The following is a 9434-nucleotide window of genomic DNA, read 5'->3' on the forward strand; positions in this document are numbered from 1 at the left end:
TAAATTAGATTTAGTAAAATGAGTTATTTTAACTGAATTTTATCTGTGACAGCTGATGAGCGGATAATTTATACGCTTTTTGGCATTGTTTTTAGTATGTTTTTAGTAGGATCTAGTTACTTTTAGGGATGTTTTCATTAGTTTTTATGTTAAATTCACATTTCTGGACTTTACTATGAGTTTGTGTGTTTTTCTGTAATTTCAGGTATTTTCTGGCTGAAATTGAGGGACTTGAGCAAAAATCAGATTCAGAGGTTGAAGAAGGACTGCTGATGCTGTTGGATTCTGACCTCCCTGCACTCAAAGTGGATTTTCTGGAGCTACAGAACTCGAAATGGCGCGCTTCCAATTGCGTTGGAAGGTAGACATCCAGGGCTTTCCAGCAATATATAATAGTTCATACTTTGGCCAAGAATTGACGACGTAAACTGGCGTTCAACGCCAGTTTTCTGCCCAAATCTGGCGTCCAGCGCCAGAAAAGGATCCAAAACCAGAGTTGAACGCCCAAACTGGCACAGAAACTGGCGTTCAACTCCACAAATGGCCTCTGCACGTGCAACACTCAGGCTCATTCCAAACACACACCAAGTGGGCCCAGGAACTGGATTTATGCATCAATTACTTACTCATGTAAACCCTAGTAACTAGTTTATTATAAATAGGACCTCTTACTATTGTATTAGGCATCCTGGATTGTATTTTGATCCTGTGATCTCGTTTAGGGGGCTGGCCATCTCGGCCATGCCTGGACCTTCACTTATGTATTTTCATACGGTAGAGTTTCTACACTCCATAGATTAAGGTGTGGAGCTCTGCTGTTCCTCAAAGATTAATGCAAGTACTACTGTTTTCTATTCAATTCTTCTTATTTCGCTTCTAAGATATCCATTCGCACCCAAGAACGTGATGAAGGTGATGATTATGTGTGACGCTCATCATCCTTCCCCCTTATGAACGCGTGCCTGACAAACACTTCTGTTCTACATGAATTAAGCTAGAATGAGTATCTCTTAGATCTCCTAACCAGAATCTTCGTGGCGTAAGCTAGAATGATGGCGGCATTCAAGAGAATCCGGAAAGTCTAAACCTTGTCTGTGGTATTCCGAGTAGGATTCAATGATTGAATGACTGTGACGAGCTTCAAACTCGCGAATGCTGGGCGTTAATGACAGACGCAAAAGGAGGGTGAATCCTATTCCAGTATGATCGGGAACCGACAGATGAATAGCCGTGCCGTGACAGGGTGCGTGAGCATATTATTCACTGAGAGGAGGGGATGTAGCCACTGACAACGGTGATGCCCTTGCATAAAGCCAGCCATGGAAAGGAGTAAGACTGATTGGATGAAGATAGCAGGAAAGCAGAGGTTCAGAGGAACGAAAGCATCTCCATTCGCTTATCTGAAATTCCTACCAATGAATTACATAAGTATTTCTATCCCTATTTTATTAATTAATATTCGAAAACCACATAACTGTTTTATATCCGCCTGACTGAGATTTACAAGGTGACCATAGCTTGCTTCATACCAACAATCTCCGTGGGATTCGACCCTTACTCACGTAAGGTATTACTTGGACGACCCAGTGCACTTGCTGGTTAGTTGTATCGAAGTTGTGACAGACAATAAAACTAGATCAGAGCACCAGGCCTTTGAAGCCATGGATATGTATCACAATTTCGTGCACCAAGTTTTTGGCGCCGTTGCCGGGGATTGTTTGAGTTTGGACAACTGACGGTTCATCTTGTTGCTCAGATTAGGTAATTTTCTTTTTGTTTTGTTTTCAAAAAATTTTTTCAAAAAGCTTTCAAAAATTTTTCTTTTGTTTTCGGAAAAAAAAAAATAAAATAAAATAAAATAAAATAATAAAAATAATGTTTTCAAAAATAAATTATTCTATGGCTTCAAAATTTTTAAGAATGAATTCTAGTGTTTCATGAAATATGTTGATTCATATCTGGCTGTAAAGCCATACCCAAACTACTTTGGGATTGGTATTCAACTAATCACTCCAGCCCATGTAATTATATGCTAAAGCTTGGCTGGCTGTTAAGTCATGCCAGACCCTTTGATTGGAGCTTTAAGACTAACATGGCAAGATTCCTGGAATTCATATTAAAAATTTTGGAATCCTTATTTTTCCTTTTTCTAAATAATTTTTCGAAAAATATAAAATAAAAATCCAAAAAAAAAAAAAAATTAGAAAATCATAAAAATCAAAAATATTTTCTGTTTCTTGTTTGAGTCTTGAGTCACATTATAAGTTTGGTGTCACTTGCATATGCATCTTGCATTTTTTCGAAAATATCATGCATTCATAGTGTTCTTCATGATCTTCAAGTTGTTCTTGGTAAGTCTTCTTGTTTGATCTTGATGAATTTTTGTTTTGTGTCTTTTCATGTTTATCATATGCATTCTTGAATTCTTAGTGCGTAAGCATTAAAGAATTCTAAGTTTGGTGTCTTGCATGTTTTCTTTGCATTAAAAATTTTTCAAAAATATGTTCTTGATGTTCATCATGACATTCATAGTGTTCTTGGTGTTCATCTTGACATTCATAGCATTCTTGCATGTATTCATTGTTTTGATCTAAAAATTTCATGCATTGCATATTTTTCTTGTTATTCTCTCTCATCATAAAAATTCAAAAAAATCAAAAAAATATCTTTCCCTTTTTTCTCTCATCAAATTCGAAAATTTGGATTGACTTTTTCAAAAATTTTTAAAAAAATCAAGTTGTTGCCAATGAGTCAAATCAAATTTTCAATTTGAAAATCTTATCTTTTTCAAAATCTTTTTCAAAAATCAAATCTTTTTCAAAATTCTTAGTTATTTTCGAAAATTCCAAAAATATTTTTCAAAAATCTTTTTCTTATTTTTAGACCAAATTTTCGAAAATAACATAATCAATTAATGTTTTGATTCAAAAAATTTGAAGTTTGTTACTTGCTTGTTAAGAAAGATTCAAACTTTAAGTTCTAGAATCATATCTTGTGATTTCTTATGAATCAAGTCATTAATTGTGATTTCAAAAATCAAATCTTTTTCAAAACTAATTTTATCATATCTTTTCAAAAATATCTTCTTATCTTATCTTTTTCAAAAATATCTTTTCAAAATATCTTTTCTAACTTCCTAACTTCTTATCTTTTCAAAATTTGTTTCAACTAACTAACTAACTTTTTGTTTGTTTCTTAACTTTTTCAAAACTACCTAACTAACTCTCTCTCCCATTTTTTCGAAAATATCTTCCCCCTTTTTCAAAATTTCTTTTTAATTAACTAATCATTTTTATTTTTAAATTCAAAAAAAAAAAATTTCGAAAAATACTAACAATTTTTCAAAAACCATTTTTCAAAAATCACTAACTCTTTTTCAAAATAATTTTCGAAAATTATCCCTCCCCCATCTCATTCTATTTATTCATTCATATCCTAACATCTCATTTCATCTCTCTTCCATCCTCACAGTTGTGTTTCTTCCATTATATTACATTCTTTGTCTCCCCCTCTTCTTCCACTCACACAGGGATCCCTATACTGTGGTATAAAGGATCTCCATTATTATTATTATTTTTCTGTGCCTTCTTCTTTGTCATATGAGCAGGAGCAAGGATAAGAGCATTCTTGTGGAAGCAGATCCAGAACCTGAAAGGACTCTGAAGAGAAAATTAAGAGAAGCTAAAATACAACAATCCAGAGATAACCTTTCAGAAATTTTCGAACAGGCAGAGGAGATGGCAGCCGAAAATAATAATAATGTAAGGAAGATGCTTGGTGACTTTACTGCACCTAATTCCAATTTACATGGAAGAAGCATCTCCATTCCTGCCATTGGAGCAAACAACTTTGAGCTGAAACCTCAATTAGTTTCTCTGATGCAGCAGAACTGCAAGTTTCATGGACTTCCATCTGAAGATCCTTTTCAGTTCTTAACTGAATTCTTGCAGATATGTGATACTGTTAAGACTAATGGAGTAGATCCTGAAGTCTACAGGCTCATGCTTTTCCCTTTTGCTGTAAGAGACAGAGCTAGATTATGGTTGGATTCTCAACCCAAAGACAGCCTGAACTCTTGGGATAAGCTGGTCACGGCTTTCTTAGCCAAGTACTTTCCTCCTCAAAAGCTGAGCAAGCTTAGAGCTGATGTTCAAACCTTCAGACAGAAAGAAGGTGAATCCCTCTATGAAGCTTGGGAAAGATACAAACAGTTGACCAAAAAATGTCCTTCTGACATGCTTTCAGAATGGACCATCCTGGATATATTCTATGATGGTTTATCTGAGCTATCAAAGATGTCACTGGACACTTCTGCAGGTGGATCCATTCACCTAAAGAAAACGCCTGCAGAAGCTCAAGAACTCATTGACATGGTTGCTAATAACCAGTTCATGTACACTTCTGAAAGGAATCCTGTGAGTAATGGGATGCCTATGAAGAAGGGAGTTCTTGAGGTTGATACTCTAAATGCCATATTGGCTCAGAATAAAATATTGACTCAGCAAGTCAATATGATTTCTCAGAGTCTGCATGGAATGCAAGCTGCATCCAACAGTACTCAAGAGGCATCTTCTAAAGAAGAAGCTTATGATCCTGAGAACCCTACAATAGCAGAGGTAAATTACTTAGGTGAACCATATGGAAACACCTATAACTCAACATGGAGAAATCATCCAAATTTCTCATGGAAGGATCAAAAGGCCCAACAAGGCTTTAATAATGGTGGAAGAAACAGGTTTAGCAATAGCAAGCCTTTTCCATCATCAACTCAGCAACAGACAGAGAACTCTGAACAAAATGCTTCTAATTTAGCAAATCTAGTCTCTGATCTATCTAAGGCCACTGTAAGTTTCATGAATGAAACAAGGTCTTCCATTAGAAATCTGGAAGCACAAGTGGGCCAGCTGAGTAAAAGGATCACTGAAATCCCTCCTAGTACTCTCCCAAGCAATACAGAAGAGAACCCAAAAGGAGAGTGCAAGGCCATTGACATAAGCGCCATGGCCGAACCTGTGAGGAGAGGAGAGGACGTGAATCCCAAGGAGGAAGACCTCCTGGGACGTCCAGTGATCAATAAGGAGCTTCCCTCTGGGGAACCAAAGGACTCTGAGGCTCATCTAGAGACTATAGAGATTCCATTGAACCTCCTTATGCCCTTCATGAGCTCTGATGAATATTCTTCTTCTGAAGAGAATGAGGATGTTACTGAAGAGTAAACTGCCAAGTTTCTTGGTGCAATCATGAAGCTGAATGCCAAATTATTTGGCATTGATGCTTGGGAAGTTGAACCTCCCTTGTTCATCAATGAACTAAGTGATCTGGATCAACTGACATTGCCTCAGAAGAGACAGGATCCTGGAAAGTTCATAATCCCTTGTACCATAGGCACCATGATCTTTAAGGCTCTGTGTGACCTTGGTTCAGGAATAAACCTCATGCCCCTCTCTGTAATAGAGAAACTGGGAATCTATGGGGTACAAGCTGCTAAAATCTCACTAGAGATGGCAGACAGCTCAAGAAGACAGGCTTATGGACAAGTAGAAGATGTATTAGTAAAGGTTGAGGGCCTTTACATACCTACTGATTTCATAGTCCTGGATACTGGAAAGGAAGAGGATGAATCTATCATCCTAGGAAGACCTTTCCTGGCCACAGCAAGAGCTGTGATTGATGTTGACAGAGGTGAAATAGTCCTTCAATGGAATGAGAACTCCCTTGTATTCAAAACTCAAGGATCTCCCTCTGCAACCATGGAGAGGAAGCTTGAAAAGCTTCTCTCAAAGCAGAGTCAACCAGAGCCCCCACAGTCAAACTCTAAGTTTGGTGTTGGGAGGCCACAACCAAACTCTAAGTTTGGTGTTGAACTCCCATATCCAAACTCTAAGTTTGGTGTTGGAGAGTCTCAACAAAGCTCTGCACATCTATGAGGCTCCATGAGAGCCCACTGTCAAGCTATTGACATTAAAGAAGCGCTTGTTGGGAGGCAACCCAATGTTTATCTAATTCTTATTTTTATTGTTTTTCATGTTTTCTTAGGTTCATGATCATGTGGAGTCACAAAATAAATATAAAAATTGAAAACGGAATCAAAAACAGCAGAAGAAAAATCACACCCTGGAGGAGCATCTGTCTGGCGTTCAAACGCCAGAACAGAGCATAGTTCTGGCGCTGAACGCCCAGAACAAGCATGGTTCTGGCGTTCAACGCCAGAAATGGCAGCAAAGGGGCGTTGAACGCCCAAAATGGGCACCAACCTGGCGCTGAACGCCCAGAGTTGTGTGCAAGGGCATTTTACATGCCTAAATTGGTGCAGGGATGTAAATGCCTTGACACCTCAAGATCTGTGGACCTCACAGGATCACCTCAGGATCCGTGGACCCCACAGGATCCCCACCCACCTCCACTCACTCTCTTCTCTCTTCTCAATCATCCTCTATTCCCAATAAACACTCTTCCCTAATTAACCCTTTACCAAACACCCACTTTCCTTCAAAATTCAACATCTCTTTCCCACCCAATCCCACCCATATGGCCGAATACACATCTCCCTCCATCTCCTCCATATCTTCTTCTTATTCTTCTATTCTTTCTTCTTTTGCTCGAGGGCGAGCAACATTCTAAGTTTGGTGTGGTAAAAGCATAGCTTTTTTGTTTTTTCCATAACCATTGATGGCACCTAAGGCCAGAGAAACCTCTAGAAAGAGGAAAAGAAAGACAAAAGCTTCCATCAAGGGTCTATAGCTCAGTGGTAGAACATTTGACTGCAGATCAAGAGATCCCTGAGATACCTCAGGGGATACATTTTCTTCCACACAATTATTGGAAGCAACTAAGGGTGGAAAATCAAGAGCACTCCATCATCCTTCATGAAATCAGAGAAGATCTAAAAGCAATGAAGGAGGAGCAGCAAAGACAAGGAAGAGACATAGAAGAGCTCAAGGACATCACTAAGGTGGACTCATTCCTTGTTCTTACTTTCTCTGTTTTTCGTTTTCTATGTTATGTGCTTATCTATGTTTGTGTCTTCATTACATGATCATTAGTAGTTAGTAACTATGTCTTAAAAGCTATAAATGTCCTATGAATCTATCACCTCTCTTAAATTAAAAATGTTTTAATTCAAAAGAACAAGAAGTACATGAGTTTTGAATTTATCCTTGAACTTAGTTTAATTATATTGATGTGGTGACAATGCTTCTTGTTTTCTGAATGTATGCTTGAACAGTGCATATGCCTTTTGAAGTTGTTGTTTAAGAATGTTAAATATGTTGGCTCTTGAAAGAATGATGACTAGGAGACATGTTATTTGATAATCTGAAAAATCATAAAAATGATTCTTGAAGCAAGAAAAAGCAGCAAAGAACAAAGCTTGCAGAAAAAAAAAAAATAGGCGAAAAAAAAAAAAAGAAAGAAAAAGAAAAAGCAAGCAGAAAAAGCCAAAAGCTCTTAAAACCAAGAGGCAAGAGCAAAAAGCCAATAAAAAGGATCCCAAGGCTTTGAGCATCAGTGGATAGGAGGGCCTAAAGGAATAAAATCCTGGTCTAAGCGGCTAAACCAAGCTGTCCCTAACCATGTGCTTGTGGCGTGTAGGTGTCAAGTGAAAACTTGAGACTGAGCGGTTAAAGTCAAGGTCCAAAGCAAAAACAAAGAGTGTGCTTAAGAACCCTGGACACCTCTAATTGGGGACTCTAGCAAAGCTGAGTCACAATCTGAAAAGGTTCACCCAATTATGTGTCTGTGGCATTTATGTATCCGGTGGTAATACTGGAAAACAAAGTGCTTAGGGCCACGGCCAAGACTCATAAAGAAGCTGTGTTCAAGAATCATCATACTGAACTAGGAGAGTCAATAACACTATTCGAAATCTGAAGTTCCTATAGATGCCAATCATTCTAAACCTCAATGGATAAAGTGAGATGCCAAAACTATTCAAGAGGCAAAAAGCTATAAGTCCCGCTCATATGATTGAAACTATGTTTCATTGATAGTTTGGAATTTATAGTATATTCTCTTCTTTTTATCCTATTTGATTTTCAGTTGCTTGGGGACAAGCAACAATTTAAGTTTGGTGTTGTGATGAGCGGATAATTTATACGCTTTTTGGCATTGTTTTTAGTATGTTTTTAGTAGGATCTAGTTACTTTTAGGGATGTTTTCATTAGTTTTTATGTTAAATTCACATTTCTGGACTTTACTATGAGTTTGTGTGTTTTTCTATAATTTCAGGTATTTTCTGGCTGAAATTGAGGGACTTGAGCAAAAATCAGATTCAGAGGTTGAAGAAGGACTGCTGATGCTGTTGGATTCTGACCTCCCTGCACTCAAAGTGGATTTTTTGGAGCTACAGAACTCGAAATGGCGCGCTTCCAATTGCGTTGAAAAGTAGATATCCAGGGCTTTCCAGCAATATATAATAGTCCATACTTTGGCCAAGAATTGACGACGTAAACTGGCGTTCAACGCCAGTTTTCTGCCCAAATCTGGCGTCCAGCGCCAGAAAAGGATCCAAAACCAGAGTTGAACGCCCAAACTGGCACAGAAACTGGCGTTCAACTCCACAAATGGCCTCTGCACGTGCAACACTCAGGCTCAGCCCAAACACACACCAAGTGGGCCCAGGAAGTGGATTTATGCATCAATTACTTACTCATGTAAACCCTAGTAACTAGTTTATTATAAATAGGACCTCTTACTATTGTATTAGGCATCCTGGATTGTATTTTGATCCTGTGATCTCGTTTAGGGGGCTGGCCATCTCGGCCATGCCTGGACCTTCACTTATGTATTTTCATACGGTAGAGTTTCTACACTCCATAGATTAAGGTGTGGAGCTCTGCTGTTCCTCAAAGATTAATGCAAGTACTACTGTTTTCTATTCAATTCTTCTTATTTCGCTTCTAAGATATCCATTCACACCCAAGAACGTGATGAAGGTGATGATTATGTGTGACGCTCATCATCCTTCCCCCTTATGAACGCGTGCCTGACAAACACTTCTGTTATACATGAATTAAGCTAGAATGAGTATCTCTTAGATCTCCTAACCAGAATCTTCGTGGCGTAAGCTAGAATGATGGCGGCATTCAAGAGAATCCGGAAAGTCTAAACCTTGTCTGTGGTATTCCGAGTAGGATTCAATGATTGAATGACTGTGACGAGCTTCAAACTCGCGAATGCTGGGCGTTAGTGACAGACGCAAAAGGAGGGTGAATCCTATTCCAGTATGATCGGGAACCGACAGATGAATAGCCGTGCCGTGACAGGGTGCGTGAGCATATTATTCACTGAGAGGAGTGGATGTAGCCACTGACAACGGTGATGCCCTTGCATAAAGCCAGCCATGGAAAGGAGTAAGACTGATTGGATGAAGATAGCAGGAAAGCAGAGGTTCAGAGGAACGAAAGCATCTCCATTCGCTTATCTGAAATTCCTTC

General features: G+C 38.4%; 1 non-coding gene across 1 annotated transcript; it reads right to left on the reverse strand.

The window, feature by feature from the left end:
- Nucleotides 1–4133: 4133 nt before the first annotated feature.
- On the reverse strand, nt 4134–4241 carry LOC148577359 (small nucleolar RNA R71). Its single transcript, XR_015902813.1, has one exon. It is a non-coding gene; the product is annotated as a small nucleolar RNA R71 (small nucleolar RNA).
- Nucleotides 4242–9434: the final 5193 nt, after the last annotated feature.

This window comes from Arachis ipaensis, chromosome B1, assembly GCF_059453495.1.
Source record: "Arachis ipaensis isolate K30076 ecotype BB chromosome B1, ASM5945349v1, whole genome shotgun sequence".
NCBI lineage: Eukaryota > Viridiplantae > Streptophyta > Magnoliopsida > Fabales > Fabaceae > Arachis > Arachis ipaensis.